Here is a 9,721-nt window from a genome sequence, read left to right as displayed (position 1 = left end):
GGTGAGTGGTGTCGGGTGGGATAATGGTGGGTGGTGGTGAATGAGGAAGAGAGGAATGAATGGTTTATTTGAGTTTTTTTATTTATTTGGATTTTTTGGGTTTTTTTATTTATTTGGATTTTTTGGGTTTATTGAGGTTTTGAGAGAAGAGAAGAGTGAAATGTGTGAGATGAGAGATAAATAGGTTGGTGGAAAACAAATATATAGTAAATTAATGGTTAATTAGGGTGGATTAGTAAGGTTTGTAAATTAGCCTTTATAATGACTTTGGGTGGGTTCATCTCATCCCTCCATCTCCCTCTATCCAATGGCTCATAATAGGACTTATGGACTCAATACATATACATGGACTTACATGATCTCTTCTTTCTCTCTCTCTCTCTCTCTCTCTCTATATATATATATATATATATATATATATATATATATATATATATATATATAGGATCAAATGAGTTAGGGTACTTTTGATGAGTTACCCCTCTAAATCTGGACCATTCATCTAACATAAGATATGTGGCTGAGATTTAATTTTACATCTCATATATAAACCCAATTTTGATGGTTTGACTTCTTTTTTCCTCCCATTTTCTCGACAGTTTCTTTCTTTCTCTCTCTCTCTCTCTCTCTCTCTCTCATATTTTCCCTCTGAAAATATCAGTGCGTTCGTTGATTTTGTTCATCTTCGCTGTCCTTCTACTTCAATTTGTCCTCAATTTGTGTCGTTCTTCTACTTCATTATCGTCGTTTATCTCATAATCGTGGTTCTCAGTTTGTTCGTCCTTCTCAACAGGTAATCAATGAGCTGAAATTATTTTTTTCGTTGATTTTGTTCAATTTTGCATGTTCTTCTTCTTGTTTTCTACTTGATTTTTTTTGTTTTCTGTGTTTATTCTTCATTTTGTTTAGTATATAGTTTAGTTTGTTGTGTTTTGTTGTTAATTTACATTTTTCATTGTCTTTGCATAATTTAGGGTTTCGTAATTGATTTTTCATTTTTGTATCTGTTGTTGAGGTTTTTCTTTTTGTTGTGAATTCGTATAATTCTAATGAACATAATGTGTGTGTGTTTGGAATTATTTGTGTTATTGTAATATATTGATGTTGTTATTGTAATGTATTGTGGTAGTTATTGTAATGTAGAAACTCAGTTATTGTAATGACTATTATTTTAGTTATTGATCTTTTGGTTAGTGTTTTTAAGTCAGCTTTTAGTCAAGTCCAGTTATTTTAATATTAAAAGTTTGTTATTGTAATATAGTGATGTTGTTATTGTAATATAGTGATGTTTATTATTGTAATGTATTGTGATAGTTATTGTAATATAGTAATTTAGTTATTCTATACGTAGTATTATATAGTTATCATTTTAGTCAAGTCCAGTTATTGTATTCTTGTATCTTTGATTATTGTATTATTAAAACTCAGTTATTGTATTAGTTGTCATATTTTTTGTGTTTATTCTGATAATTTTGTATTCTGTTGCTCAGTGATAAAAACAAATGGGTCCTAAACGTAGCAGGGAGCCTGAAGATGGTAATAAAGATGATTTGAAACGCTCAAAAGAAAATTTTCCAAAAAAGAAGCTCAGTAAGGTTCCTGGAACTCCAAGATTGAACATGTGAGTATATGTGTCCTGCCCCTTTGTTATGAGTTTCTCTTTATTTGATGTGTTACTCTTTTTATTTTTTGCTTGATTTTCCATTTTCAGTGCTGCAAACATTAAAGTGAGTTGTCGTCCTAATGGTTTGGTTAATCTAGTAAAACAACTTGGTCCAAATCAGCGAAAGGCTGTCATTGAGATCGGATTTGGTGGTTTGCTTGATTTTAAAGTGAACAGTATACCATTGGGTATTATACCATTGTTTGTAAAACACTTTAATGCTACTGCTCATATTTTTAAAGCAAGAGATGTCAAATTTTTTCAGTCAAAAGATGATGTGTATGATGTTTTTGGATTGCCAAATGGTGGTGATAAGGTTGAGATTGTTTACACTGGACATAGTGTATTGTCTTCACAAGAAACGTTGAAAGCTGAGTTCCGGAAGAAGTTTAAAGTAGAAGGGACAAATTATGTTACTATCCCTGCTGTTTATAATGCAATTACTGATTTGGGGGATGATGGGGGAGATGAATTTCGGAGGCTGTTTGTGCTTTATGCTATGTCCATTGTCCTTGCTCCCCCTTCAAATTATGGAATTGACTTTTCAATTCTTAAAGCGGTGCAAGATGTTTCACGTATCCACCATTTGGATTGGTGTGGGTATGTGTTTGATAAATTAGTTGAAGGTGTTGACCGGTGTAGAACTGGGTCCTCTACTTTGCGTGGTTGCATACTTGTTGTTATGGTGGCATACTTCCATCGTATGCGTTTTAAGGAAGATACAATGTCTTCTGAGACTCCTCTTATCAAGCACTGGGATGAGAAATTTTTTGTTAGTAGGGGTATTTCAGAGCTCAATTCTGGTTCACTAGGGAATGGGGAATATGTCAATGGTGTGTATCCTGTCTGCAAACTCTTAAGAGAAGCAAAAGCTGGTAAACCTGAACCTGGGAAAAAGTATCTGGAACTGCCTGACTGTTTTGATACTGATGATGTTATTCGAGCAAAGGCCGCTTATGTAAGTTCCAATCATTCTTTCAATCATTTTTGTGTAGTTACTGTAAAGGTGTAGTGTAGTTATTTTAAAGCTTTGTAGCAGTTATTTTTTCAATTATTGTAAATTATTGTAAAGACTTAGTATAATTATTGTAAAGACTTAGTATAATTATTCTTTTTTTCTTTTTTTTTTTTTCTTTTTCTTAGGTTTCCCAAGCACATCTTTTGATGATGAAGAGGGATGTTGAGATATTTCTCCATTTGTACACGCAACGGAAGGAAGCGATGGGAAAGGAGTGTGGTTCTTCAACGATTGAAGATTCTTCGACACCACTTGATTTCTTCGACTCCTGCTTTCATTAGTGACGATGATTCTTTGTTCACTAAATATTTCAATTTTATTTGTGAAAAAGCTGAGGAAATGAAACAGGGGGGAAGTAAACTGTCGTTGTATGAAAGTTTTTGCAAGGAGCATGAAAAGGGGAAGCATGAAAAGGGGGAGCATGAAAAGGGAAAAGATGAAAGGAATGGGGGTTTAGCGTTTGATCCAGAAAAATATAAGGTGGTTTATTCTCGGGAGAAAAGTAAAAATAAGGTCCCTGATGTAGCGGTTGAGAAACCGAATGAGGAGGTTCCAACTAATGACGGCATTGATAATATTGATGTTGAGAATGAAGTTGTGGACTTGAGTAGTGTGGATGACGTTGTTAACAAAGTTGTCAACGAGGCTGTTGTTGGGGATAGAATTCAAGATAATTCTATTATAAGTGCTTACCTGCTGCATTCAGACGTTATGCCTGAGCATACGTTTTTTGGGAATTGTGGTATAGGGTGTGATTTAAATTGTGAATCACCCAATTCTGATGCAGTTGTAGTTTCTGTTTTTTTGTGCAAGTACAAGGAGCTTTTTGCTCCTATTTTAATGCGGAAGAAGGCTGTACTTGATTACTGTTTTTTGCACGATCATGACCAACGAATTGGGTAAGCATTATATGTTTTTTGTTCCCTCTTTTTTTTTTCTTTTTTTGCTAATATATCTACTTTTTAAAAGTTTTTATTGTTGTTTTGGGTTTTTGTCTTTACTATATAATTTGTTTCCATGTGGCAGGGAGGATTTGGTTGTGTTTTCATTTCATCACATGTTAACTCGAGATGACATTATTTCACTGTCTGTTAAGACTATGATCACATCGAACGTGATTGATTGCTGGTCATTCTTACTTAATGACATGCTGGTCAAGGCTGGGAAAGGGTTATCCCGCACAAGAAGTTTTTTTTGTACAAGTCAATCGGTATGTGAAATTTTTTATATATATTTCTGTATCAGTAAATTTACAATGGTTATGACAGTTATTCTATTGTAGTTACTTGATTATTGTAAAGTATATTAGTTGTTATTTTATTCAGCTAAAACAGTTTTCCTATTCTTCAATTTTCGTATTCTTCAATTTTGTTTATTGTTTCTGTGATTATTCTAATACTGTATTTCAGTTATTGTATTATACAAGTTCAATTATTCTCTCTTTTTTACAAGTTACAATAACTGAGTTTTCATAATACAATAACTATGTTATCGTAATACAATAATCGATTATTGTATTACAATAACAATGTTATTGTATTACAATAACATAGTTATTGTATTATGAAAACTCAGTTATTGTATTATGAAAGCTGTTATTGTTGTGATAGTTATTGTAAAGCAGAATAGTGGTTATTGTATTCAGTTAACCAAGTTTTTTCAATTGTGATACTTCATTTTCGCTTATAGTGTGGTAATATTTTTCATAGGCTTCTTTGTTTAAGCTTATCAAAGCTGCTGAAGATGAGAAAGATTTATACAGAAAGGAAATTTATAATGTTTGGGACACTGTCATTGAGAACAGCGAAGGTTCTCTTGACATTGGTGCCGATTTGGTAATTTTTCCAATCCTTTCTCTTCTTTCTTTCTTCTGTTGATTATTTTATTGTTGAGAACAGCAAAGGTTTATGTACGCCTGTTTTATCATGCCAGGTTTTTATCCATGTTCATTTTGGAGATCATTTTTTCTGTGTTGTTGTTAATTTTGTGGGGAAGACTATGGACTATCTTGACAATCGTGTATATGATGATTTTGAAGATAGTATCTGGGTGTTGACTACCAACTCTATTGTATGTACCTTATTATAAGTTTTTGTTTTCATCTACTTCTTTTAGTTATGTTTTTTGTTCTTGAGTGATGAATTTTGATTTAAAAATGTAACCAGGTTGAAATATTTGGTAGTTATCTTGTCGAGAAAGGTTTTGAAAGAGGCAGTGAGGTCCGCAATTTCAAATTTGTAAATGTGGCTTTTGGGTGGAAATCGGAAGGGTCCCAGAATTTGGATTGTGGTGTTTTTGTCATGATTCATATGATGTTTTATCTTTGGGAAGTTGTTCAAATCGAGTTGCATGACGCATTGAAAAGGATCATATATAGAGTGAGATAGCCGCCATCTTGGTTTTAGCCGATATCAACAAAATTAGGAAACAATTGTTGGATTTGGTTGATGATTTTACAAAGACAAAGGCACCTTTGCTTTTTGTTTTGCTTGAGAAGTGTAAGCTAGGCCGAGTTGGAAGCGGCAAGGGTGAAGCGGATGCTTTGGAAGTCATTTAGGGTTATCGCAGAGGAACCGGATGATGGTGTAGGTACTCCGGGGCCTGGGAAAAAGAGTATGTCTGATACACCTATGAGCGCCGGGATGATTAGATCAGGCCGAGGTAGTAGACCGAACTCTGATGGTCTTGGTCGCTCAATAAAAAGCGTGGCAAGGCAGATACAAATCTTGTTGTTGTTTCAAAAGTTATGAGGGCTAACAGCAGATATACACGCGCTATGCCAAGTGAGAAGAAACAAGTTGTTGATTATTGTTTCTTGGATGATTACAATCTTGCAAATGAGTATGTTCATTTTTCTCTAAACTCAATGAGAAACAAGTTTGTGTGATTATTCTAATAATGTATTGCAGTTATTGTATTCTACAAGTTCAATTATTCTATCTTTTTTACAAATTACAATAACTGAGTTTTCATAATACAATAACTATGTTAATGTAGTACAATAATCGATTATTGTATTACATTAACATAGTTATTGTATTATGAAAAACTCGATTATTGTAGCTGTAGTTATTTTTTAAATATTGTTTTTAAAATATTACTAAGCTTTTTTTTTACTCCTTTGCAGTGAACTTTTGTTTTCTGCGGGCAATGCTATCTTGGATAGGTCTGATATTCTTTCTACGAAGCCCGAAAATTACACTGAGTTGTGCATAATAGCTGCCTGGTCAGTTGTCTTGAATTTCATGGAGGTTAAGGAGAAAGAAGCGCCAGTGATGATGTTCCTTGGGACACAACATATGGTATGATATGTTTTTCATTGTGCAGTTACTGTAGAATGTTTAATCATTTATCTTTAATTTTCTTCACAGTTTTATGGTATTTATAGGGAATCTTTGAAGACATGCTAGAGCAAGGAGGGGATATTGATGATGTAACTGACAGCCAGAAAGACAAGGTTGTGCAGTTTTGGTCCAATTATTTACGTGAAAATGTTGTAAACTCTGAGATCGATGTGGACCTTGTCTTCATCCTGTTGTCTTTAGAGAAGTACTACTTTTGTGTTTGTGTGAACTTTATGAAAAAGACGGTTGATGTGCTGGACCATACGTCGCATAAAGATTGGGAAAAATCCGATTTTTACAGACTTGCAAAGATTGCAGTACGTTTTTCTAACTCCTGATCATATACAAATGTTATTTTCAGTCGGAATTATTGTATTGTTGTAACAAAGTTATTGTATTGTTTTAAACTTGTTATTGTATAGTCGTGCTTTCTAATTCTTTTTTTTGTTTGTACATGCTGTAGGTTGATTGTTTTTCTGACTTTTTGGATACAAGGAAAACAGCAAAAGAAGGAGTTCTCATTAACACATTTACATTCGTGGATGTTGATTTTGAATGGAAAGCGAATGTCAAGGCTGATAAGGAATCGGGATTTTTCACCATGTTTCACATGCTCACATATGAAGGGAAGCACGAGCAAGGATTGTATGCGGTTAAGAAGAAAGTTGAGAGGATTCCTATATGGCTTGAGATGGTGGCTATTTTGTTGATGTCAGATGTCAACGAGTCAAGAGCGTCTCTTTTGGAAGAAGTGGAAATTTTGAGGCGGAGTATATTGGAAGTAGAGAAAGAACTTTTAAAAGACAAAGATCGGGGAGGAAAAGGGTTAAAACAACGGCCGTTCTCGGTCCTTCTCGTAAAACACATAAAAGAACAATTGATTGATTATAGATGGATTTAGCAAACAATTCTAGATGGATTTGTTGGATAATCTAATGTTTTAGATAGTCATTATTGATTGATTAGAACAAATTTGATGTAGTCATGTTATTGATTGATCAACAAGTTAGTGTTTTTGTAATGCCTTGAAGTCATTATTGTAATATCTCTAGACAGTTATTCAAATGATCAAATGCAATTATTTTAAAGCTTTCATGTAATCGATTATTGTAAAGCGTTTGCCCAATTATTTTAAAGCATACCTCTGATTATTTTAAAGCTCTCATGTATCCGATTATTGTAAAGCTCCTCCCCAATTATTTTAAAGCATATCTTTGATTATTGTAACAAATTGGCAAGTGCAAAGCATTATCAATTACTGAAAAGCATTATCAAATTAATATATTTATGGAAAAAAATCAGAACGATTGCAAATAAACTCAGCATCAATTATTATAAAGCATAATTGTGATTATTGTATAGTTTTCACATGATTATTCAGTTATTCAAATGATCAAATGCAATTATTTTAAAGCTTTCATGTAGCTGATTATTGTAAAGCGTTTGCCCAATTATTGTAAAGCATACCTCTGGTTATTTTAAAGCTCTCATGTATCTGATTATTGTAAAGCTCTTCCCAAATTATTTTAAAGCATATCCTTGATTATTGTAACAAATTGGCAAGTGTAATGCATTATCAATTCTTCAAAGCATTATCAAATTAATATATTTATGGAAAAAAATCAGAACAATTGCAAATAAACTCAACATCAATTATTGTAAAGCATAATTGTGATTATGCTATAGTTTTCACATGATTATTGTAATAGCGCAAGGTATTATTAAATGAACAAAATCGAAACAATTGCAAAAAAATTCAACATCAATTAATGTAAAGCATAACTTTGATTATTGTAAAAGTCTAACACACTTATTGTAAAGTATACCCCTGATTATTTGTAAAAAAGTCTAACACAATTATTTTGCAATCTTGCGGTTATTGTAAAGCATAATATGGATTATTTTAAAACGTAATCTTGATTATTTTAAAGCGTAATGCATTTTTCATTCTTCTTCATCTTCATCCTCCATTTCATTTTCCTCTTCATCTTCTTCCTCCAAAGCATGCTCAACAAACGGATTTGGACAGTTTCTCTTGTCATGGTGTCCCATTTGTTTGCAGTTATTACATAGCCTCTTCGGTTTGCTCGCCTTCTCAATTGCCTTATCCTTGTTTGATTTCATTCTCATGCCGCTTCCTTTGTTTTTTGCAATCTTTGGTGGAAGAACAATAATATTTGATTTTGCTGAACAACCTAAGAGCATTTCCAGTTCTTGATCCTTTGTCAAGCTCTCTTTGGTTGGATTTATTTTCTCTCGGAATTGTAAAAGCATCAAACTTAGCTCCTTGATTTGATTTTCAGGCATCGAGTTAAGAACACTTATTGTTGCATAAAACTCTGACCATACCCTTGATAATTCCAACTTTCTCAAATCAGTGGGATCGTAGTCTTGCAATAACTTTCCATCCAGTCCATACAAAGGCTTTCTATATGATTTCTTCGTCCATCTAGTTTCGATGTACTGCTCCGGTATGCTTTGCAGTCCTTTTCCTGATATAATCCATATAATGTGTTTACAAAGGATTCCTTTCCTCTCAAACATCTTGCACGTACATGTTGTTTCCTTTGATTCGTTATTGTGAGCAACCTGCATTACAGTGTAGTTATTTTAAAAGGCAAACATAGTTATTATATAGTTCAACATGAATTATTTTATGCAGACTAGCAATTAACACCAAGGTAGAAGTCCTTCAGTTTTTTTATGTTTAATATAATGTTACAAAGTAGTTTTCACATGATTATTAAGTTATTCAAATGATCAAATGCAATTATTTTAAAGCTTTCATGTAGCTGATTATTGTAAAGCGTTTTCCCAATTATTGTAAAGCATACCTCTGATTATTTTAAAGCTCTCATGTATCTGATTATTGTAAAGCTCTTCCCAAATTATTTTAAAGCATATCCTTGATTATTGTAACAAATTGGCAAGTGTAAAGCATTATCAATTCTCAGTAAAGCATTATCAAATTAATATATTTATGGAAAAAAATCAGAACAATTGCAAATAAACTCAACATCAATTATTGTAAAGCATAATTGTGATTATTGTATAGTTTTCACATGATTTTTTTAATGGTAAAACACGGTTATTGTATTCTTTTATCACAGTTATTGTATGTTAAAGTAAAAAGACAATTATGTTTATAAAATTGAATAACCTGAAATATTCTATGCTTCCTGTAGGCATCTTCAACATTTATAATGTGCATGTTTCCTTGCTCAGAAAACCCCCTAACGGCACACGAACAGGGAGCCATTTGCACTTGCTCTTGGAACTCATAGAAAACAGTATGTGTGTAGATTTTAGAGGCATGTTTTTCAATCATTGTCTTAGAAGAAGCCTGTGGCAATGTGCTGTCACTTGCAGCATCAAGAAATCTATGATTATAGCGTTGTTGTTCCATTGCACTCTGAAAACGCAACCAAAATTCTACAAGTGTGCCATCTATGCTCTCAAATCTTTTGAAATAACTGTTTTGACTCTCTGATCTTTGTGTAGTCTTCAAAAGGCAGCCTAAAGGCAAATCCCTAAAGTAAGCAGGTATCCATTTGTGCCTTTTGCCATACATGTATGTCAACCAAGTATTATCATTCAACTCAAAGTCATTAATCACTTGAGTCCATTTTTCTTCAAACTCAATGGGTTCCAAGTCAGTATCTCAAACAACTCCGCATATCCGCTCAACAAAGTCAG

This window comes from Silene latifolia, chromosome 9 (genome assembly GCF_048544455.1).
Source record: "Silene latifolia isolate original U9 population chromosome 9, ASM4854445v1, whole genome shotgun sequence".
Lineage (NCBI taxonomy): Eukaryota > Viridiplantae > Streptophyta > Magnoliopsida > Caryophyllales > Caryophyllaceae > Silene > Silene latifolia.
This window is presented reverse-complemented; position numbering follows the sequence as displayed.